Here is a 24,484-nt window from a genome sequence, read left to right on the forward strand (position 1 = left end):
ACATCAGCCCTTTTCCAATCCTCAGGTACTTTGCTGGTGCTCCAGGATTTTTTTTTTTTATTGCAAAAGTTTTATAATTACATTTTCACCCCGTTTCCCCCCCCTCAACCCACCCCAAACTCCCCAACCTCATCCTCCCTAACCCTCCCTAACCCTCCCCTCCCCCCGGACTTCCACAGAATATGCTCACATCCTAAAAAAAACCCCTTTATATAAAACTTGAACCCCTCCATCCCCCATATAATTTTTCATCTTCACTAAGTTAAAATATTTCTATCTTAATATAACATTTTCAATTAAAAGCTATTTGATACTTCCTGGTTTGATATTTGTTCTGCACATAATCTATCCACTTTTTCCATTCCCATTCATAAGTCTCTTGTGAACAATCTTTTAAGTATGCTGAAATCTTCGCCATCTCTGCAAAGCTGGCCATCTTCAAAGTCCATTCCTCGATAGTGGGCAAAGCTTCATTTTTCCAGTATTTACCTATCAATAATCTCGCTGCTGTTATCATATAGGGGTTTTTTAATTAGGGTTTTTAATAATCTTTTAAGGGGAACTGGGAGGGCGACCAAAGGGGATGGGGGGGGGTAATCCACCTAGGTCAGGGCCCAGCCCGGCACAGGGTAACGGTTTGGAGGGCGCAGGATGAGGGATTGGGGATGTCATCAGCACGGTGGATGGGAGGGGCAGATATGGCGGGAGCAGAGGACCTTATCTTGTGCCGGGGGGTACGCACTCGCTACTTGAGAGCGATTGCGCGCCCCGGTCCTCAAGGCTCCCCTCGGATACTAGGCAGCTCAGATACTCAGGACCTGGGCCTCTGGCTGATGCTGTGCAATGCCAGGTCTGTGGTAAATAAGGCCCCCCTCATTTACGATCTTATTCAAGAGGGGGGAGCAGACCTGGCGGGTATTACGGAGACCTGGTTGGGCCCGGAGGCAGGGGTCCCTCTGGTTGAGATGTGCCCACCAGGCTTCAGAGCATTCCATCAGTCGAGGGCCCAGGGGAGGGGCGGGGGGGTGGCGGTTATTATTAACGAAGGTCTGGGTCCGAGGGAAACCACTGTGCCACAGATTGCCGGATGTGAGTCCCTCTTTGTGAGATGGGGTCATGGGGTTCAGATGGGCTTGCTGCTTACGTACCTGGCTCCCTGCCGTGTGACAACGGCCCTGCCCGAGCTACTCGATGTGATAGCCATGGTGGCAGTTGATACACCCAGACTTATGGTCATGGGTGATTTCAATCTGCCGTCCATTGGTGAAACGTTGGAGATGGCTCGGGAGTTCATGGCTTCCATGACGGCCATGGACCTGACCCAGTTAGTTCATGGCCCCACTCACAGGGGGGGACACACGCTGGACCTGATTTTTGTCTCTGGCCAGTGGTTGAGTGGTCTTATTATAGGGGATATAGACATGAAACCCTTGTCATGGTCAGATCACTCACTCCTTCGTCTGGACCTTCGAACCGCTACACCCCGCCGCAGGGAGGCGGACCCAATTAGATGGATCCGCCCCAGGCGGCTGATGGATCCTGATAGGTTCCAGACGGAGCTTGGGCCAATTCCTGAAGATCTGGCACACGACTCGGCCAAGGACCTGGTAGCTGCCTGGGATCGGGCAGCTGGTGGGGCCTTGGATCGAGTCGTGCCTTTGCGGCCTCTGACCCGGTGTCGATCCCTCGCGGCTCCTTGGTTCACCGAGGAGCTGAGGGAGATGAAACACCAGAAAAGACGCCTAGAGAGCGGTTGGAGGGCCAGTCTCGCTGAATCTGACCGAACACTGGTAAGGTCGCATATTAAGACCTACCTAGTGGCGATAAAGACGGCAAAGTTTAACTACTTTTCCGCCTCTATTGCGTCATCAGGGAATCGTCCGGCCGCCCTGTTCAGGGTAACCCGCTCCCTGCTCCATCCGGGAGCGCGGGAGGATCCCTTGGAAGGCAGGGCGGAGGATTTCGGACAATACCTGTATGACAAAATCGCTCAGATCCGGGGGGATTTGGACTCTGACTGGGTAGATCAGGGCAGGGTGACGAGGAATAGTCTTGAGAATGTTACCTGGGAGGAGTTTGATGCTGTGACTCCGGATGATGTGGACAGGATTTTGGGGAGACTTAGTGCGGCCACATGTTTACTGGACCCGTGTCCCTCCTGGTTGGTACTGGCCTCCCGGGAGGTTACACGAGGCTGGCTCCAGGGTGTTATCAACGCTTCATTGAGTGAGGGTCACTTCCCTGCCGCCTTGAATGAAGCGGTGGTGAGGCCTCTCCTCAAGAAGCCGTCCCTGGATCCGGCAATATTGGCCAACTATCGTCCTGTCTCCAACCTTCGCTTCCTGGCGAAGGTTGTTGAGAGTGTGGTCGCGCGACAGTTTCCACAATTCTTGGAGGAAACATCCTATCTAGATCCGTTCCAGTCGGGTTTCAGGCCTGGACACAGCACGGAAACGGCATTGGTCGCGTTGGTTGATGATCTCTGGAGGGCTCGGGACAGGGGTTGTTCCTCTGTTCTGGTCCTGTTAGACCTCTCAGCGGCTTTTGAAACCATCGACCATGGTATCATGCTGCACCGGTTGGAAGAGTTGGGGATGGGGGGCACCGTATTATGGTGGTTCTCCTCCTTTCTCTCCGACCGGTCGCAGTTCGTGTTGGCAGGGGGGCAGAGGTCGACCTCAAGGCCTCTTATATGTGGAGTGCCTCAGGGGTCGGTCCTCTCGCCCCTCCTGTTCAACATTTATGTGAAGCCGCTGGGCGAGATCATCCGTGGCTTTGGGGTGAGATACCACCAGTACGCTGATGACACCCAGCTGTACATCTCCATCCCAGGCCACCCCAACGATGCCCTTGAAGTGATTTCCCAGTGCCTGGAGGCTGTGCGGATCTGGATGAGGAGGAACAGGCTCAGGCTCAACCCTTCCAAGACTGAGTGGCTGTGGCTCCCGGCATCCCGATATAGTCAGTTGACTCCATCACTGACTATTGGGGGCGAGTCGTTGGCCCCCACAGAGAGGGCTCGCAATCTGGGAGTCCTCCTGGATAGGCAGCTGTCCTTGGAGGAACATCTGACGGCTGTAACCAGGGGGACCTTTTGTCAGGTTCGCCTGATCCGACAGTTGCGGCCCTTTCTTGATCGGGATTCCCTGTGCACAGTCACTCATGCCCTTGTCACCTCTCGCCTTGACTATTGCAACACTCTCTACATGGGGCTCCCCTTGAGGAGCACCCGGAGGCTCCAACGGGTCCAGAACGCAGCAGCGCGGGTAGTGACGGGAGCAGCATGGCGCTCCCATGTAACACCGCTCCTGCGCGAGCTGCACTGGCTCCCAGTGGTCTTCCGGGTGCGCTTCAAGGTGTTGGTTATCACCTTTAAAGCGCTTCATGGCATAGGGCCTAGCTATCTTCGAGACCGCCTGCTGCCACCGACGACCTCCCATCGACCCGTGCGCTCCCACAGAGAGGGCCTCCTCGGGGTGCCATCAGCCAAACAGTGCAGGCTGGTGACCCCCAGGGGGAGGGCCTTCTCTGTGGGGGCACCTACCCTCTGGAATCAATTGCCTCCAGAGATAAGGAGAATCCAAGACCTCAATGCCTTCCGCCGTGCCCTTAAAACCTTCCTTTTCCAGCAAGCCGGGCTGGCCTAATTTTTTAAGTGTTTTTAAGTGTTTTGTTTATTGTTTTTAATTAATGGGGCCAAATTTATATATATATATTTTAACTGTATTTTAATATTTGTACTTGATGTTTTTACTTGGCTGTTCACCGCCCTGAGTCCTCAGGGAGAAGGGCGGTATACAAATTCAAAATAAAATAAAATAAAATAAATATACAATATCAACTTTGTTTCACCCAATGTAAAACCCTTAACTATACCCAGTAAAAACAATTGTGAAGAAAATTGAATTTTTTTCTTCAAAACATTCTGCATAACCCACCAAATTTTTATCCAAAAAGCCTTAACTTCCTTACAAGTCCACCAAACATGATAATATGTAGCATCTAAACAATCACATCTCCAACATTTTGGCTGAACATTAGGGTACATGCATGACAATTTCTTAGGATCTAAATGCCATCTATAAAACATTTTATAGAAATTTTCCCTCAAATTCTGTGTAAATTTAACGTTTTGAACCCAAATTTTTTCCCATGTTTCCAACATCACTGGTTCTTCAAAATTTTGTGCCCACTTAATCATACAGTTCTTTAACCAATTCAGTTTCTGAATCCCTTTCTAACAAGACATTGTAAAGCCTTTTAATATGCATTGGACCTTTCTCTTTTATAAATCTAACCAATTCTTCCTCATGCAACATAATACCAGTTTTTTGGTCCTCTTTCCATCTCAGTTGAAGTTGATTATACTGTAACCAAATTAAGTTAATCCCTTCGTCCAACAGTGTCTGTAATGTCTTCCACTGCCATCTGCCCGCATCTGTAAAAAGAACCTCTTTGTATAAAACCCCCCCGAGTGACATTATATTTGTATTCCAAATAATATGACCAAGATCCAGCCATAGCGGTATTTTATAATCCCATTTGAGTCGGTGCTTCTTCCAAACTCCTCCAGGATTTTTTGAAAGACACAGTACAATGGTTCTGAGATAACATCTGCCAGCTCCTTCAGAACTCTGGGATGTAATTTGTCAGGTCCTGGTGATTTATATTTGTCAAGGTCAGATAGGTGTTGTCTTACCATTTTCTTGCTTACTTTAATTTTTATTGCTAGTTTGTCTTTTACAATAGGTTTTTTTGGTATGTTAGGCTATAATTTCTTTTTTGTGTGAAGACTGATACAAAGAGTGAGTTAAGCAGCTCTGCTTTCTCTCTACTGCCAGTTACTTCCTTGCTATTTTCTCTCCTTTGTGGACCTACTGTTTCCTTGACTTTTCTTGTTCTTAATATGTTGAAAGAAATGTTTTAAATTATCTTTGACTTTTGTAGCAAGCCTTAGTTCATTCTGAGCCTTTGCTTTCCCGACTTCATCTTTGCATGTTCTGGCTATCTGCTGATAATCAGCCTTAGTTATGTGTCCCTCTTTCCATTTTTTGTGCTTGTCCTTTTTGTCTTTCAATTTGTCAGAGAGATCTTTGTGCAGCTGTGCTGGCTTCTTGAATTTCTTGTTTTCTTTTTTCAGTGGTATTGTGCTGGAATGGGCTTTTATGATCACATTTTTCAGAATTTCCCATTCTTCTTGAGTTGTTTTCCCCTTTAAGATTTCCATTCATGGAATCTTTCCTACGCTCTCTCTGAGTTTGGTAAAATCAGCTCTTTTAAAGTTTAAGATACTGGTTGGATTATTTTCTATTATTTGTGTTTGCATTATATTGAATTCCAGTATGATGTGGTCACTTTCACCCAAGATTCCAGCAACTTCAACTCCCTCTATCACTTCTTCTCTGTTAGTAAGAATTAGGTCCAGTATAGCTTTACTTCTAGTTCCCTCCTCTACCTTTTGGATGATAAAGTTGTCGGCTGGGTTGGTTAGGAATCTGTTTGATCTCCCACTCGCTGCAGAGTTAGTCTCCCAGTTGATATCTGGATAGTTAAAGTTCCCCATTACTACTGTGGTATGCTTCCTACATTTGTTAACTAGTTGTCAAAAAGTTCATCTATTTCTTCTGATTGGTTGGGATTATATATAATATAATATAATATACAACTATGGGAATGTCATTTTTTTCCCCTTTTCTATTGACCCGTATACATTTTGGAGGGGTTTTATCTTTGATCATGTGCATTTCTGTAGATACGTAGTGATTTCTCACATATAGTGCAACTTCACCTCCTCTTTTTGCTGATCTGTTTCTTTTGAACAATTTATATCCGTCCATCAGTACATTCCAGTCATGGGTTTCATCCCATCAGGTTTCTGTAATGGCAAATATGTCATACCTACCCTCGTGTACTATTACTTCTAGTTCACCTTTTTTGTTCCCCAACCTTTGAGCATATACAATTAGTCTTATCTGTTTCTAATAATATAATATGCTATAGCTGTAAGCTATAAATATACTTTAATTTTTCTGTTGTATGGCAGTTCATAAATGGAAAATCAGAAGACTGTGAATCTAGAATTACTATCTTTGGAATATTGAATAGCTATCTTATTTGTTCCCCGCTTATGCATGATAATCCATAATTCATCTTTTTTTAAAAATAATAATACAAACAATACAAACATATACATATACATCTAAATGCAAAAAAAAAGAAAAGAAAAAAACACAAATAATACAGTGTACTCCCACGCCCAGAGACCATTTCCCCCCCTTATATTTCTTCTTCTATAACAGCTAAAAGATGTATAATATATTTTAATTGTGCCCTTATCCCCTCCAAAACAGCATATGTTCTTGAGTAGGTTTGCCTTCCAACAACACTGATTTTATAAAATCCCCCCATATTTCATTATAATTGTTTGCTTTAATCATCCCTTTTTTGTTGTTCTGTTGTTAATTTATCATTTGTTGCCATACTCCAAATTTCATTATACCATTCATTTCTTTGAATATCCCAATTTCATCCCCAATATTTAGCCATCACTAATCTAGCTGCCATTATCAAATTTACAATCATTTCTTTTTTTGTTTCATTTATATCCCGTTGTTCCACCAGCAACAATAATGCAATTCTCGGTGACATATCTAAATTTACATTCAAAATTGCTCTAATTTCTCTAAACACCATGTCCCATATTTTTGTGCACTGTCACAATCCCACCACATGTATTTTATATGTTCCAACCTCTTTCTTGCACCTCCAGCAAATATTTGTATATTTGCCATCTATTTGATTTAGTTTACATGGTGTTAGGTACCACCTCTATATCACTTATATCCATTTTCCTTAACTCTAACTGGCATATTCTTATATACTCTTCTATTCCAAATATTTTTCCAACCATTGTCATTTATTTCTCCTAAATCTGATTCCCAAATTAATTTTAAACCTTTTGCCTGCTCTTCTAATTCAGTTAATCTTCTATATATTTTCCCAATTCTTCCTTTACCTATATATTTATTTATTTATTTATTTATTTATTACATGTATTTATATGCCGCCATTCTCCCGAAGGACTCAGGGCGGCGAACACAAGTTAAGAAATAAGCACAATAAAATCACATAATCAATAATTTAATCCAAATAATTAATTAGTAGTAAATAATAAAGCCCGGAATCAGTCTCAGCCTATTTGTTTGAAAAGCCAAGTCTTCAAGTCCCGACGGAAGGAGCGGAGATCAGGAATCATCCGGAGCTCAGTAGGTAATTCATTCCTGAGGGTGGGAGCACCCACAGAGAACGCCCTACCCCTGGGCACAGCAAGGTGACATTGGCTCGCCGTCGGAACCCTGAGGAGAGCGGCCCTATGTGAGCGAACAGGACGGTGAGAGGCAGGCAGGAGAAGGTCATGCAAATATCCTGGACCTAAGTCATGAAGGGCCTTATAGGTGAGGACTAGCACCTTGAAGCGGACCCGGAGAACCACTGGTAACCAGTGCAGCTCACGCAGGAGGGGTGTTATATGGGAGTAACGAGGGGCTCCCATAACAACCCGTGCAGCTGCATTCTGGATCAGCTGGAGTCTCCGGGTGCATCTCAGGGGCAGGCCCATGTAGAGGGAATTCTTCATTCACCTCACATTCTTTTATAATCATTTAATCATGTTAACTGTCTATATTTCTCCTCAAATCTTTCTTCCACTTTTATCCATTTCTCTAATTGTATTAAATTCAACCAATTTAATTTAATATCTGCTAAAACATTCTTTAGTTGTGTTATATTCTTTATCTTGTTCTTCCAGTCTTCCCATTTATATATCTGATTTTCTTTTAGTTTACTAATCCATTCTTTCAATTCCGTCTTAGGGAATTTCTCCATTTCCACCACCGGTGTTAAAGGAGAAATTCCTGGCATTAGCCAGTATCTCCATTTATTCCATAATTCTATCAAATTTTTTAAAAAGGGATTTTGAATCCTCCCAGCAATTTTTAAAATATCTTTTTTAAACCGATATGTTTCTATAGGATCATCTATTTCCCTTAATTCTTTCAACTCTATATCCCTCCATATAGATATTATTGCTATAATATCTTGGACCACCTTTAATTGATTAGCTACCCAATAATTTCTAACATTTGGAAGACCCAGCACACCCTTTTTTAATGGTTCATACCACAGTGCTTTACTTATTCTTGCTCTCTTACCTCCATTACAATGCACCTCCAGCAACCTCTGTATTTGCTTTAATTCTTGATCTGAAAATTTAATTGGTATCATCTAAAACAAAAAAATAATTTTTAGTAAAACTTTCATTTTTATCATTGCAATTCTTCCAAACCATGATAATTTTACTTTCTCAATATTTATCTATTTTATCTATTATATCTTTCTTTAGCTTTTCATAATTTATTTTCTTTAATTTTTGAATATCTTTTGGGATATCAATACCTAAATATTTAACACTATCTACTATTTTTAATTTATATTTTCCTTTCAATGCATCTACTTCTTCTTTACTATGGTTATATAAACATCATTTCTGATTTTTCCCAATTTATTTGTAATCCACTATATTTCCCAAATTCATTCAGATGTAAATATATCCTCTCTATATTAACTACGGGATTTTGAAATGTTAATAATGTGTCATCTGCAAATAAATTTATTTTAGTTTTCTTCTGTATACCAATTCCTTTTTTTTATTAAAAAGTTTTATAAGAAATACAAACATTTCCCCCCCCATCCTTTCCCCCTCCCCCCTTCCCCCCCCACCCCCCTCCCTAGACTTCCCAGAACAGGCATAGGGTATAGCATTCACAAACATAAAGCTAAAATATGCTAACAAATTATTGCATTCATATTCTCCCTAGATCTTTAACTCCTTATAGCTCAAAAACTATAAACATAAACTACTTAAAAATATTTCATTCATAAGCTATATAAATCTTCTTGTTCGGGTACTTTTTTTGCATATAATCAATCCATCTTCTCCATTCTGATATATATCTTTCATTTGAATGATCTTTAAGATATGATGAAATTTTTGCCATCTCAGCCAGATGCACAACTTTTAATGTCCATTCCTCAATGGTAGGTGGATCTTCCTTCTTCCAGTACTGTGCCACCAGTAACCTAGCAGCTGTTATTAAATTCAAAACCAACTTAGTCTCTATTACAGTACAATCCGTGACTATTCCCAACAAAAAAAACTGTGGTGTAAATTTAATTTTTTTCCTTAAAATATTTTGAATAATCCACCATATTTTAATCCAAAAAGCCTTATTTTTTTTACATGTCCACCATATATGAAAATATGTAGCATCTTCACACTCACATCGCCAACACTTGGGTTGTAAATTTGGATACATGCAAGCTAGTTTTTTGGGGTCTAAATGCCATCTATAAAACATTTTATAAAAGTTCTCTCTTAAATTTTGAGCTTGTGTGAATCTTACATTTCTAACCCATATCTTTTCCCATGTATCCAACATTATTGGTTCACCTATGTTTTGTGCCCATTTTATCATACAATCCTTGACTAGCTCTGTTTCCGAATCTATTTCCACTAATACATTATACAACCTTTTAATATGCATTTGACCTTTATCTCTTATTTGCTTTATCAAATTCTCATCCTGCTGCATAATACCAGTTTTTTGATCCTCTCTCCATCTGGCCTGTAGCTGACCATATTGAAACCAAGTCTTAATAATTCCTTCTTCTCTTGATTGCTCCATAGATTTTAATTGTAATCTGACTCCTTCCTTATAAAGGAGTTCCTTATATGTAAACTTATCTTGCTTTTGCTCCAAATTTATATTCTCTATCGCGTGTCTGGGTGCTGTCCATATTGGTAACTTATCCTTTAGTTTATATTTATACTTTTTCCAGACACGCAGTAGAGCATTTCTTAATATATGACTTTTAAAAGTCTTATCTACTTTCTTGTCATACAATAGGTAAGCATGCCAGCCGTAGACCAGACCGTATCCTTCAATATTCAGTATCTCTTCCTCCATTAAATTTATCCAATCTGTAATTGCTGAGAGGGTAGCAGCTTCATAATACATCTTAAATTGGGCATTTTAAGACCACCTCTTTCTCGGGTGTCTTTTGATTAACTCGTGGTTTCTTCCCTGCCCACACAAACTTGTTTATGCCCTTCTGCCATTCCTTCAAATTTTCATCTTTTTTAAGTATGGGTATCATTTGAAAAAGAAATAAGAATCTTGGTAAGATGTTCATTTTTACAGCAGCTATCCTACCCAGCAGATAGTTGCAATTTCTTCCAATTTTCCATCTCTTTCTGTATTTTTTGCCATAACGGTTCATAATTATGTTGATATAATTTCATATTTGCGGTCATAATATAAACCCCTAAATATTTAACCTTCTTAACTATTTCAAATCCTGTTAACCTTTCTATCTCTTCTTTCTGGCTTCTGTCCATGTTTTTAGCTATTATCTTTGTTTTAGCTGTATTTATTTTAAAACCAGATACTTGTCCATATGAGCAGATTATATCCATCAAGGCTGTAATCGATTGTACTGGTTGGGCTAAGGTAACCACCAGGTCATCCGCAAATGATCGTAACTTATATTCATGCCGTCTAATTCTGATTCCCTTTATTATATCAGTCCCATGTATTTTATTTAATAAAATTTCCAGCGTCAAAATAAACAATAACAGAGACAAAGGACAGCCTTGCCTTGTTCCTTTTTCTATATTAAAATTATCTGTTAAACCACCATTGATTATTATTTGTGCTGTTTGTTTTTGATATATTGCCTTAATAGATTGTATAAAATGTTCTCCAAATTGCATCCTTTCTATTAATTTTAATAAGAATTGCCAGTTCAATCTGTCAAAAGCTTTTTCGGCATCCAGAAAAACTAGCACTGTGGGGACCTGGTTGTTCCTTCCCAAATACTCTAATAAGTTAACAATTTGCCTTACATTACTTTTCATTTGTTTTCCATTTATAAAACCAGTTTGATCATGATGAATCATTTGCTGCATAACTGTCATTAATCTGTTTGCTAAAATTTTAGCAAAAATCTTATAGTCTATATTTAAAAGTGAAATCAGCCTATAGTTTTTAGGGTCTGTATAGTCTTGCCCATCTTTTGGGATCGGCGATATAAATGCTGTCTTCCAACTTGGAGGTACCTCTCCTCCCTGTTGTATATTATTGAATAATTCCTTCAGTGATTCCACCATTTCCTCCTGTAAACTTTTATAATAAGTTTACAGGAAAAAGAGCCTTGATAGTACAGTGGTTTAGTGCACCCTGTCATTAACACAGCTGCCTGCAATTTCTGCTGGTTCGAATCTCTCCAAGGCTCAAGGTTGACTCAGCTTTCCATCCTTTCTAAGGTAGGTGAAATGAGGACCCAGTTTGTGGGGGCAATAAGCTAACTTTGTATAAAATATACAAAAGAATGAAGGCTATTGCTTAACGCATTGTAAGCCGCCCTGAGTCTCCGGAGAAGGGTGGCATATAAATCAAATTAAAAAATAAAAATAAAATAAATAAATAAATAAATAAATAGCTGTCAAACCATCTGTTCCAGGAGCTTTACCCACTTTCAACTGCTTAATTGCAAACATAATTTCCTCGGAAGTTATCAATTGATTTAAGCTATCCCTCTGCTCTTTTGAAGTTATACAAATATTCTCTTTTTGCAGATATCTATCTATATCTATATCTTGAATTTTATCACCAGTATACAGCCTTGAATAAAACTCTAAAAAGGCTTTTTTAATCAATTCCTGCTCATAAACCTCCTTACCCTTGTATTTTATTTTCTCTATTGTCCTTGCTTTCTGCTTTTTCCTTAACACATATGCCAACCACCTACCTGGTTTATTGGCATTACAAAAAGTATTATGTTTTGCATATTGTAAATTGGTTGCCACTTGATCTGCTATTAACATATTAAACTGACCCTTCAGTAAATTAATTGCCTCTTTAATTTTCTTATCTGTTGGGTTGGCTATTAAAGCCTGTTCCTGTTTATTAATCTCCTCTTCTAATTATTTTCTTTTTGCCCCCCCATTTCTTTCTATGTTTATTATTCAAATATATCAAAATTCCTCGCATGTAGGCTTTACTTGCATCCCATACCATTTCCATAGATGTACCCTTTTGCATATTCATAACAAAAAACTCTTTCATAAATTTTTTACACTCTTTTACATTTTCTTCGTATCTAAACAGATTATCATTTAACCTCCAGGACCTCCTAGGCCCTTTCCCATACTCCAATTCCATCCAGACTGGACTATGGTCTGTCAATGTTCTTGAACAGATCTTCGTGTTCTTCACCCTAGATAATAAATCATTAGTAATTAATATAAAATCAATCCTTGAAAAAGATTGATGTCTATCCGAAAATAAAATAAAATCTTTTTCTTCTGGGTTTCTTTCGTGCCAAATGTCCCTCAACTCTTTTCTTCAACTTTATCATCCACCATTTCAATGTCACCTGCCAAACATTTAAATGCCAATAGAATATCCTCTCTAATCTGCTGGTTCCGAATTAAAATCTCATCTGAAACAGCCTGTATTTTTTGATTAGTTTCATTAATTTTTTCATTGGTTTCATTAATTTTTTTAATTAATCACAGTAGCAATTTTTATTTTGTGTAGCATGTAGGGCTTCTTGTATCATCTCAAACGTTAAAGTCTGTGGGTCTGTTAGAGGGGCAGAGGCTTGCAATCTAGGGGTATGAGCTGGGGAGCTTCCAGCACTCCCAGTTCCTATAATAGGAACAGTCTTTACAGATTTTGAGGCCATTTTCAGTTTAAATTAATCATTATATTTTATTCAGAAGTCAAAAAGAAAAGTTCATCAAAGTCCAATAATTTTCCCAATCGTAAATTAATGTTTCAAATCCTCCTTCTCTCGGCACAGCAATTCTTTCCAGGCAAGAGGCTGCCAGGGAAACGAAACTCTCTGTAACCTTCCCTTTCTCCGCCCCTCCCTTTCAGGTTTCAATTGCCATTTTGATGCAAATTGCTAACTTGTTACTTCCGAAGGAGGCAAAGCTTTGGAGTTAAGTGTGAATACTTGCAGTCTGACTTCTCCTGGCTTGTTCTGCCTGCAGCAATTAAAGATGTTAAAAATCCCTCATTTGTTGTCAGCAGAAATGGTCGCGGCTTCTAGCCCGCTAATTAGCGGAGTCTTCCCCGGTCCGGAGCAGATTGGCAGGCTTCTAGGGAGCCCTCGCCCTTCGCGCCCCAGGATTTCTCCTAAGGCACTTGGGGGGCTCTACCTCCGCCTGCCGGCTCTTCTCTCTCCCCTTTGCCCGGGGAGAGGGTTTTCAAGCCCCAGACAGCTGTTTTTCGGCTGTTCTGGGGCTTTTACGAGACCGGGGATCGGACGCCCACGGAGGGACGTCAGCGAAGTCCTGCGGAGCCACCTGGAAGTCCTGTATACCAATTCCTTCAATCAGTGAATCTTCCCTAATTGCAGTTGCCAAAACTTCCATCAATAATGCAAATAAAACTGGGGATAAAGGGAACCCTGTCTCGTTCCCCGGTTTAAGGTTATTTTCTCTGTAACACCACCATCAGAGAATAAAGCTATACTTGCTTTATTCTTTGAATATAATTGATTTATCACTTGTCTAATTTTTTTTCCAAAACCTAACTTCTCTATTAATATCTTCAATGTAGACCATTCCACACAATCAAAGGCCTTAAATGCATCTAATGCTAATACACCTGCATTCAATTTTTGATTTTTTTTATATTAAGGAATCCCTTCTTTACTAACTTTCTTATTATATCTGACATTTGCCTACCTCTTATAAATCCACACTGGTCATTTTTAATATAATTCTCTATAAATATATTCAATCTATTTGCCAATATTGCTGTAAAAATCTTAGCGTCCTGATTAATAAGGGATATTGGCAGTGGTGGGATTCTGCCAGTTCTAGGTGGTTCGGCCGAACCATTTGTTAAATTGCTAGTTCGCCCCGCCCCTTGCCTCGCCCCTCCGCACCACTATTTATTGGCAGCACACGAACCATTTGTTAAATTGCTGGCTCGCCTGCCCCATTGCAGCATTCTTAATTAAATTAATTAAATAAAAACGACCTGCTGGAGTGGTCAGAGGCAGGCATTCGGGCCGGCTGCAGGGCAAGGTGATACAACTGGGTTAGGTAGGCTGCTTCTGCCCAGGTGGAAGCCAGGTGCAGGCCTACAGGGCTGGCTGCAGTGTGAAGCAATTGGATGGGGTAGGTCAGGGGTCTGCAACTTTAAACACTCAACCTTAAACACATGTAAACACTTAAACACAACCTTAAACCTGGGTGGGCATGCCAACTCCATATCACTTACTCCCAGCCAGGTTTTGTGGCTCCCAGTATTTACTTTTAAACAGGTATCTCTGTGTGTCTCTTTCATCTCTTTCATCTCTTTCTTTCTCCCTCCCTCTCTTTCTCTCCTTCATCTCTCTTTCTCTCCTTCATCTCTCTTTCTCCCCCACATTGCGCATGCACCGGCTCTAGTTGCTCTTACTGAGCTTTGCAATGGGGCAGACGGCGCCCCTCCTCCTCCTGGAGCCCATTACGATGCGGAGCATCAGCTGCAGCCTGGGCGGCCAGTGTTCCGGGTGGAGAAAAGTTGTGCGTCTCCCCCAGTGACTGGATGGGGTAGGGTAGGCTGGTGCCGCGTGGGTGGGAGGCGGCCGCAGGATAGTCCTGCTGGGTGGGTGGCAAGCCAAGACGCTTGGATGGAGACGCTACCCGATCCAAGCGCCTTGGTGGCCACCCGATCCAAGCGCCTCGCTGGATCTATCCCTTCCGATCGCTTCACCCTGCAGCCAGCCCTGTAGGCCTGCACCTGCCTCCCACCTGGGCAGCAGCGGCCTACCTACCCCGGTTTTATCACCTTGCCCTGCAGCTGGCCCAAACGCCCACCTTGGACTGCCTCCGACTGCTCCAGCAGGTCATTTTTATTTAATTAATTTAATTAAGAATGCTGCAATGGGCATAAATGATGACTGGTCAAAAGTGCAAGGACCTGTCAGAAATCACATTTTTCAGCCCTCTGGGTAGTCCCTATGTGCATATGGACTACTCAGAGAGCTGAAAAAGTAATTTTTGACAGGTCCTCACACTTTTTTTTTTATTGAAAAAGTTTTGCAAAAACCAATTTTCCCCCTTTCTCCCCCCATCCCTCCCTAACCCCCCCTAACCCTCCCCTCTTCCCGTGACTTCCCCAAGGTGAAATCCATCCACATTTTATTATATCATACTTTACCACCCCTCTATTCTCCCCCCTGTGCACTATACATTTCTACATAACAATATGCTATTTTGGCCCCTATATACTATGTATTTCTACACAACATTCAGCTAAAAGCTATCTGATACTTCCTAGTTTGATATTTATTCTGCACATAATCTATCCATTTCTTCCACTCCCATACACAAGTCTCCTGAGTCCGGTCTTTTAAATATGCTGATATCTTCGCCATTTCTGCAAAACTGGCCATCTTCAAAGTCCATTCTTGAATTGTAGGCATATCATCCCTTTTCCAATATTGACCAATCAATAACCTAGCTGCTGTCACCATATACAATATCAATTTTGTTTCACCCACTGAAAAGCCCTTAACTATACCCAATAAAAACAATTGAGGAGAAAATTGAATTTTTTTCTTCAAAACATTTTGCATAACCCACCAAATTTTTATCCAAAAAGCCTTTGCTTTCTTGCATGTCCACCATATATGATAATATGTAGCATCTAAGCAATCACATCTCCAGCATTTTGGTTGAACATTAGGATACATGCATGACAATTTCTTAGGATCTAAATGCCACCTATAAAACATTTTATAAAAATTTTCCCTCAAATTCTGCGACTGTGTGAATTTAACATTCTGAACCCATATTTTTTCCCACGTTTCCATCATAACTGGTTCTCCAAAATTTTGCGCCCATTTTATCATACAATCTTTAACCAATTCATTTTCTGAATCTCTTTCTAACAAAACATTATAAACCCTCTTAATATGCATTGGGCCTTTCTCTTTTATCTGCCTAACCAATTCTTCTTCATGCAACATTAATCCAATTTTTTTATCTTCTCTCCATCTCAGTTGAAGTTGATTATACTGTAACCAAGTTAAGTTAATCCCTTCTTCCAACAGTGTGTTTAATGTCTTTAGTTGCCATCTGCCCCCATCATTAAAAAGTACTTCTTTATATAACCCCCCCCCCGAGTGACTTTATATTTATATTCCATATAATATGACCAAGATCCAACCACAACGGTATTTTATAATCCCATTTGAGTCGGTGCTTCTTCCAAACTCTCATCAAGGAGCTTCTAAGTATATGGCTGTTAAATACTTTATCCACCTTGTTTTCATAGAATAAATATGCATGCCAACCAAATTCAAGGTCATAGCTCTCAATATTCAATATTCCAGTCTTTGTCCTTCCAAACCAATCACTTGCTTGTGTAAACGCTGCTGCTTCATAATACAATCGCAGGTTTGGAAGTTTAAGACCACCCCTTTCACGAACATCTTGCATAATTTTCAGTTTAACTCTTGGCTTTTTCTCATTCCAAACAAACTTATTCACTCCTTTTTGCCATTCCATCAAGTGTTTATCATTTTTAAGCACCGGAATCATTTGAAACAAAAATAAAAATCTAGGTAGAACATTCATTTTAACTGCTGCTATTCTTCCAAGTAGAGACAGCTGCAGTTTTTTCCAGGTTTCCATATCCTTTTGTACCTTTCGCCACAACACCTCATAATTATTTTGAAACAGTTTTATATTTGAATCTGCAACTTGAACTCCTAGATATCTCACCTTTGATACTATTTCAAAGCCTGCCTTCCTCTCCAGTTCCTTCTTTTGATCAACTGTCATATTTTTAACTATCATCTTGGTTTTTTTCTGATTCAGTCTGAATCCTGATACCATACCATATTCTTCTATAATGTCTTTTATCTGAATTATTGATTCCATCGGCTGTGTTAGGGTAACAACTAGGTCATCTGCAAATGCCCTTGTTCTATAATCCTCTTGCCTTATCACTATTCCCTTCAAAGTGCTCGAGTCCCGTATTGTATTCAACAAGACTTCTAGAGTTAGAATAAACAACAATGGGGATAACGGACAACCTTGTCTTGTGCCTTTTTCTATACTAAAATTTGTAGTTAAACTTCCATTAATAATAATTTGTGCTGTTGCTCTTGATAGATTGCTGAAACTGCCTGTACAAACTGATCCCCAAAGTCCATCTTTTTTAAAGTCTTTAATAGAAAGTTCCAATTCACTCGATCAAAGGCCTTCTCCACATCCAAAAACACCAGCATTGTAGAGATCTGTTTATTCTTCTCAAGATATTCCAATAAGTCTATAATTTGCCTCACATTATCCTTCATATATCTGCCTTCTATAAATCCTGCTTGATCATGATGAATCACCTCTTGATTAACTGGCATTAATCTGTTGGCTAATACTTTCGCAAAAATTTTATAATCCGTATTCAGGAGAGATATTGGTCTAAAATTTTCCGGTTTTGTAGAACCTGCCTCCTCTTTCGATATCAAAGAGACAAAAGCTGCTTTCCATGAAGGGGGTATTTTTCCTCCTTGTTGTATGCTACAAAATAAGTCTTTAAGATGTTCAATCATTTCTGCTTGTAGAGTTTTATAGTACACTGCAGTTAAGCCATCCGTTCCTGGAGCTTTAGCTGTTTTCAGTTGTTTAATAGCAACAATAATCTCCTCAGCTGTAATTGGTAGACTCGTTCTTTCCTTTTGATCACTAGAAATTTTTATAACCCTCTTTTCTTCTAAATATTTATTTATAAGTTCATTCTGTATATCATCTTTGGCATATAGTTTGGTATAATAATCTAAGAAGGCTTCTTTGATTAGTCTTTGTTGATATACTTCCTTCCCTCTATACTCAATACTACCAATAGTCCGAGTACTCTGCTGTTTCCTCAGTGTGTAAGCCAACCACCTGCCCGGTTTGTTGGCATTGCAAAATGTATTGTGTTTCGCAAATTGTAAATTAGTTGCTGCTTGTGAGCATGTGGAATTGATCTTTCAAAAGTTTTATAATTCCTTGTAATTTTTCATCTGTTGGATTTTTTATAAGCAACTGCTCTTTTTTCTTTATCTCCCCTTCCAGTTCTAATCTTTTTTTTTGTCAATTTGATTTATGTTTAGAATTCATATAAATCAGTACCCCCCGCATATACGCCTTGCTCGCATCCCAAACAATTTCAATATTATTCAAGTTCATTTCAATATTATTCAAGTTCATTTCAAAAAATTCCTTGATTTGTTTTTTAAGTTCATTTACATTCTTTTCATATCTAACAAATTTTCATTTACTCTCCAAGATCTTCTCTCATTCTTTCCCATTTCTATTTCTATCCATACCGGGCTGTGGTCAGATAAAGTCCTCGGAAATATCTTTGTTTTCTTTGTTTTTAAAAGTAAGTCAACCGTAAGTAGAATAAAATCAATCCTAGAGAAGGATCTATGTCTATCTGAAAAAAAAGTAAAGTCCAATTCTTTTGGGTTATGCACTCTCCATACATCTTTCAATTCCAAATCTTCTTTCATATCAAAAAAAATATGTGGTAGTTTAACACATGATTTTGCCAAACTCTTCTTATCTTTTTTAGGATCTATTACTCCATTCCAATTTCCCATAAGTAAGATAGATTTATAGTCCCATTGTAATATTTTAGAATGCAATAACTTATAAAAGTTTTCTTGTTGCTGATTAGGAGCATAAATTCCAATCACCAGAATTGGACCATTATCTGTAAGAAGTTCTATTGCTATATATCTTCCACAATCATCTGCTTCTATAATTTTTGTTGGCAGTCTTTTATTTATATAAATCACTACACCATTCTTTTTCTCCAAATTTGAAGCTATAAACTGTGTTCCTAATCTAGAATTTATCAAATATTTTTGACCTTGTGTTCTAATATGAGTTTCTTGAAAGCAAATAACATCATTATTAAATTGTCTCAAATAATGAAATATCTTCCTCCTTTTCTGTGGTGAGTTCAATCCGTTCACATTCCAAGATAAAAACTTAATTGTCATTTGTATTCTCCTGAAGCGTTAAGAGCATTTGCTGAAGTTGCTGTTCCAAACTAGTAGTCTTCGGTTTAGTTCCTCCCATGGCTTCGGATTTTTGTGCTTTACCATTGACTCCCTGTTTGTCTTGTGGTAGCTTAGAGCTCTGGTGTTGTTGTTTCTCTAAAATCTGTTTGTAAACTGCTCGAGTTATGCGCTGATCTTTAGCACTATGCAACATCAGGTCAAGATCTGCTGCCACTTCTCTTGTATTTTTAGGTGGTTCACCTATAGGCTCTAAGATACCATTTCTTATTCTTCTATCTGTAAAGTATATCACCACATCTCTGGGCAATTGCTTTTGCCTTGCCACCCAGGAATTCCCTCTATAGGGAATTGCAATTGGTGGCGCAACAGCTTCCCCGGTACCTGGATGAAGCTGTCTATCTAGACCCGCTCCAGTCCGGCTTCCGGCCTGGGCACAGCACGGAAACGGCATTGGTCGCGTTGGTGGATGATCTCTGGAGGGCTCGGGATAGGGGTTGCTCCTCTATCCTGGTCCTGTTAGACCTCTCAGCGGCTTTTGATACCATCGACCATGGTATCATGTTGCACCGGTTGGCGGGGTTGGGGGTGGGGGGCACCATTCTGCGGTGGTTCTCCTCCTACCTCTCTGACCGGTCACAATCTGTGTTGACAGGGGGGCAGCGGTCGACCCTGAGGCACCTTGCTTGTGGGGTGCCACAAGGGTCGGTCCTCTCGCCCCTTCTGTTCAACATTTATGTAAAGCCGCTGGGTGAGATCATCCGTGGCTTCGGGGTGGAGTTCCATCAGTATGCTGATGACACCCAGCTGTACATCTCCACCCCAGGCCACCCCAACGATGCCCTTGAAGTGATGTCCCAGTGCCTGGAGGCCGTGTGGGCCTGGATGGGGAGAAACAGGCTCCGACTCAACCCCTCCAAGACCGAGTGGCTGTGGCTTCCGGCGTCCCGATATAGCCAGCTGACGCCATCGCTGGCTATTGGGGGCAAATCACTCGCCCCCACGGAGAGGGCTCGTAACTTGGGCGTCCTCCTGGATGCACGGCTGTCATTAGAAGATCATTTGACGGCCGTGGCCAGGGGGGCTTTTTATCAGGTCCGCCTGATACGCTAGTTACGCCCCTTTCTAGATCGGGACTCCCTACGCACAGTCACTCAGGCACTCGTCACTTCCCGCCTGGACTACTGCAACGCTCTCTACATGGGGCTCTCCCTGGGGTGCACCTGGAGGCTCCAGCTGGTCCAGAACGCGGCCGCGCAGGGGATTATGGTGGCGATGAGGTGCTCCCATGTAACACCTCTCCTGCGCGAGCTGCACTGGCTCCCGGTGGTCTTCTGGGTGCGCTTCAAGGTGTTGGTGACCACCTTTAAAGCGCTCCATGGCTTAGGGCCAGGGTACTTACGAGACCGCCTTCTGCCACCAATAGCCTCCCACCGGCCAGTACGCTCGCACAGAGTGGGCCTCCTCAGGGTGCCGTCCGCCAGACAATGTCGGCTGACGACTCCCAGGGGGAGAGCCTTCTCTGTGGCGGCACCCACCCTCTGGAACAACCTCCCCCCAGAGATACGTACAATAACAGACCTCCGGATTTTTCGTCGGGCCCTGAAAACCCATTTATTTCAACTAGCTGGGCTGGCTTGAGTTAATTTTAAATTGATTTTAAATTGGGTTGTTTTAATTTACGGCCAAAATATTTAACTATTTTAAACTGCTTTTAAATTTTGTATGTATTGTTTTTTACTTTGGCTGTTCACCGTCCTGAGTCCTATTTTGGAGAAGGGCGGTATAGAAATTTAAATAATAAATAATAAATAAATAATAATAAATATAGACCTTGTCAATCTTGCATAAAATCTCCTCAGGATCAACCTTTAACATTACAGCAAGAGCATCAGCACAAACCCTTCTCAAGTCTTCTCTATTGTTCTCTTTTATGCCTCTGAGTCTTACAGCAAACTCCATAAATCTAAATTGCATCATTGTCACTTCATTTTCAAGCCTTTGTGTTTTATTATCAACATTAGAAATTTTTTGATCAGCTTCCTTCATTTTAGATTCCACTTCTGAGCTAAGATATTCCACTTTCTTATCAACTTGGAGCACTACTTCTGACAAACCAGTCACAGCTGTCAATATTTCCCATTTCATCTTGTCATACTTTTCTTGAACCATCTCTTTAAATTCCTGCTGTGATTTTTCAAATTTCTGATCTAAAGCCCCAGCAATAAATTCCTTCAAATCATTAAATCCAGATTCTTGTGTTTGGGTCTGTATCTGTGAACTCAAAGGCTGCTCTTTTGGTTTATGAGTGGGGGAGGCTTTAGCTGGCTTTGTTTGTTTTGAAGCCATTCTTCCACGCAGCCTGACTCTTTCTAAAAACGATGTCCTCTCTCCCTTTCCACCACAAAAACCTTTCAAGAATTTCCCCAGCTTTAGTCAAGTCCCAAGGGAGAGGGAACAGATCAAATCACTTTTAAAAGAACTTTTCCCTTTTCTTCTGGCCAGCACTGTTACTTTTCGTTACTTTGTAGCTCCTTAGACACTCAAGCAAAATCACTTTCGCTTTCAGCTTTCCTTGTTGCTAAAGCCGGATGCCATTTTAACAAGATTACTTTCACTCAGTTGTTAGATTCATTCACAGGGCTAATCAAAATACTTGCGATTTAAATTTTGAGTCCAGATTCCACCCTGCTTATTTTGAAAGGTTCTTTTGGCTTTCGCTCGTTATGTTGGTCGCGTCATCTGGCTCTGCAAAAAGCAGAGTTGCCCCCGGAGTCCGGAGCCTCGGCGAGCTGGATAGGGACCCTCACCCTGCTTCCTCCCCAGAAGAACACTCTGGGGACTTCGTAGGGGGCTCTACCTTGTCTTGCCGGCTCTCCTCCCGATTCCTGTGGATCGCAGAGTTTTTCAAGCCGCCTCTCAGCTGTAGAGGCGGCTCTTTATGGGCGGCGGGGCTGGCGGTCTTGAAGGGACCGTCTAGCGACGACGGCGGCGCCAACTGGAAGTCCCAGTCTCCTCACACTTTTGACCAGTCCTTGCACTTACGACTGTCCTCACATTTTATGTTTTGCACCCTATCTTGTCACCATAGTGAAGAGAAGTAGTTGTTAAATGACTGACAGAAAAAAAATCAGATATTTTATCTTTACATCAACCCCATATTTCATACTTCAATTCCATGATTTATTATCTATCCATTGATAAAACAAATCCCATATCAAATAATATTGTTTATCTTCCTGTTCTCTAATTTCAAATGTCAATTTACTCATTTCAGCACATTCCATAATTTTCTTAATAATCTCATCATCAGTAGGTAACTTCTCTCCTTTCCAATTTTTAGCAAATACGATTCTAGTCGCTGTTAAAACGTTAACAATTAAATATTGCAATTCTCTGTTATATGTTTCTGGTAAAATCCCCAATAAAAATATCTCTGGTTTAAAGTCAATATGTTTCTTTGTCATTTTTTCCAACCACATGTGTATTTTAGTCCAATATATTTTAGCTTCTACACATGGCCACCACATATGGTAATATGACCCTGGAGTCTGATGAGACTTCCAACATTTCTCCAATTTATTATTGAACATTCTGGCTATTCTTGTCGGGGGTAGGTGCCACCTGTAAAACATCTTATACAAATTCTCCTTATATGCTGTAGACATTGTCATTTTATAATTCTGCGACCACAATTTTTGCCATTTCTCTAAATCAATACCATGGCCAAAGTTTTTTCCCCATGCTATCATTGACTCTTTAACTTGTTCTTCTTCCAATTTTACGTTTAACAAGTATCCATATAATTTTTTAATCACATAGTCATCAGAACCCATTAAAATCTTATCTAAATTAGTCATAACATTATAAAAACCTTCTTGTTTAGAATCTTCTTCATATCTAGAACGTATTTGCCAGTAAGAAAACCAATCCATCTTGAAACCTTGTTCTTCTAATTCTTGCTTTGTTTTAAGTTCACCCTTTTCTTCCATTACCGTGTTTTCTGGCGTATAAGATGACTGGGCGTATAAGACGACCCCCTACTTTTCCTGTTAAAATATAGGGTTTGGGCTATACTCGCCGTATAAGACTACCCCTCTTCCAACGCACACCAAATAAAAATTAAAAAACATCAGATTTGATTTCAATATGGTAATTTTAATTCAAATGCTTATGACATGCAGGTACTTAGCAGGAAAACTGTCACTTATAAACATAAGGCTGTTTGTCATCAAACATGTAAACATAAAACAGTGCAATTGGATTAAACTTTTCCTAATTCACTCTAAAGCTGAAAGGAAGGATAAGACAATAAACCCATGGGAGCTGCCATGCTGTTTGTTTTCTTAACAGAACAGGTACAGATACCTACAAGTCAGGCTGCCCATCTGTAAGGTAACGGGCCACGTGTAGCGGCAAGAGGGCTATTTTGTACCAGGATTTTTTCCTGTCACCCTGTCCTGTCACCCATGTCCTGTCACCCATGCAGCCTTGACGAGATCGGCACAGCTTCCCCTTAATGTTGTTGGCACTCCCGTAGCGTCATCAGTTAGCGCCGGCAACTCAGATTCGGGAAGCTGTGCCGATCTCGTCAAGGCTGCATGCCGCTGAATCCTGGACCCAGCTGGTTGCTGTGCGGAGCTTCTCCCACCGTCCCAGGCATCCAGGTGGATATTACCGACGCTCCGACTTCCCCAGACCCCCAGTGATGGCGAGCCCCATCTGTTCATCTTAATAGTTGATATCCTACCAATCAAGTAAAGCTGCAAATTTTCCCATTTCGCCAAGTCTGCCCCCATCTGTTGCTTAAGTTTATTATAGTTGTTTTCTTTAAGTGTACTACACCTTGCTGTCAAATATATCCCCAAGTATTTAACTTTATTAGTGACCTGCATCTTTGATATCTCCATCAATTCTTCTTTTTGCTTTGTCAAAGAGATGAGAAAAATAATACAGGAATATTTTAGACAACTTATGAGAGAGAAAAGATAGAGGAGGAAAGCATGACAAGATATTTACAGAAAGCAAATTTACCTCAGATTCCCAAAGATGTGGAAGAGATGTTAGAGGGGACTATAACGATGATGGAGTTAACAGAAGCAATTAAGAAACAGAAAAATGGAAAGGCACCAGGGCCAGATGGTTTGCCTGTAGAATACTATAGGACATTACAAGATTCTTTAAGTCTCCCATTATTAAAAGTTATGAATGAAGTGATGACGAAAAAGAAAATACTCAATCATGGACTGAAGCATATATTACATTGATTCACAAAGAAGACACAGACCCACAACAAATCAAAAACTATAGGCCTATATCCCTGCTGAATTCAGATTATAAAATTTTT

The 24,484-nt window shown here is 40.6% G+C and overlaps 1 protein-coding gene and 1 long non-coding RNA gene across 4 annotated transcripts in view; one reads left to right on the plus strand and one right to left on the minus strand.

The window, feature by feature from the left end:
- Positions 1-24,484, plus strand: part of SLC2A9 (solute carrier family 2 member 9) — a 119,445-nt gene that overhangs the window by 50,767 nt on the left and 44,194 nt on the right. The gene's annotated exons all lie outside the window — the stretch shown is intronic.
- The window catches only part of LOC132712491 (uncharacterized), a 60,966-nt gene continuing 43,606 nt past the window's right edge, over positions 7,125-24,484 (minus strand). For both annotated transcript variants that reach the window (XR_015729242.1, XR_015729243.1), the window contains exons 3-4: positions 8,211-8,283; positions 7,125-7,370 (exon numbers count right to left, since the gene is read on the minus strand). This is a non-coding gene — a long non-coding RNA (uncharacterized LOC132712491). The remainder of the gene's footprint in view (positions 7,371-8,210; positions 8,284-24,484) is intronic.

This window comes from Pantherophis guttatus, chromosome 8 (genome assembly GCF_059756535.1).
Source record: "Pantherophis guttatus breed Tessera chromosome 8, ASM5975653v1, whole genome shotgun sequence".
NCBI classification, from domain to species: Eukaryota; Metazoa; Chordata; class Lepidosauria; order Squamata; family Colubridae; genus Pantherophis; species Pantherophis guttatus.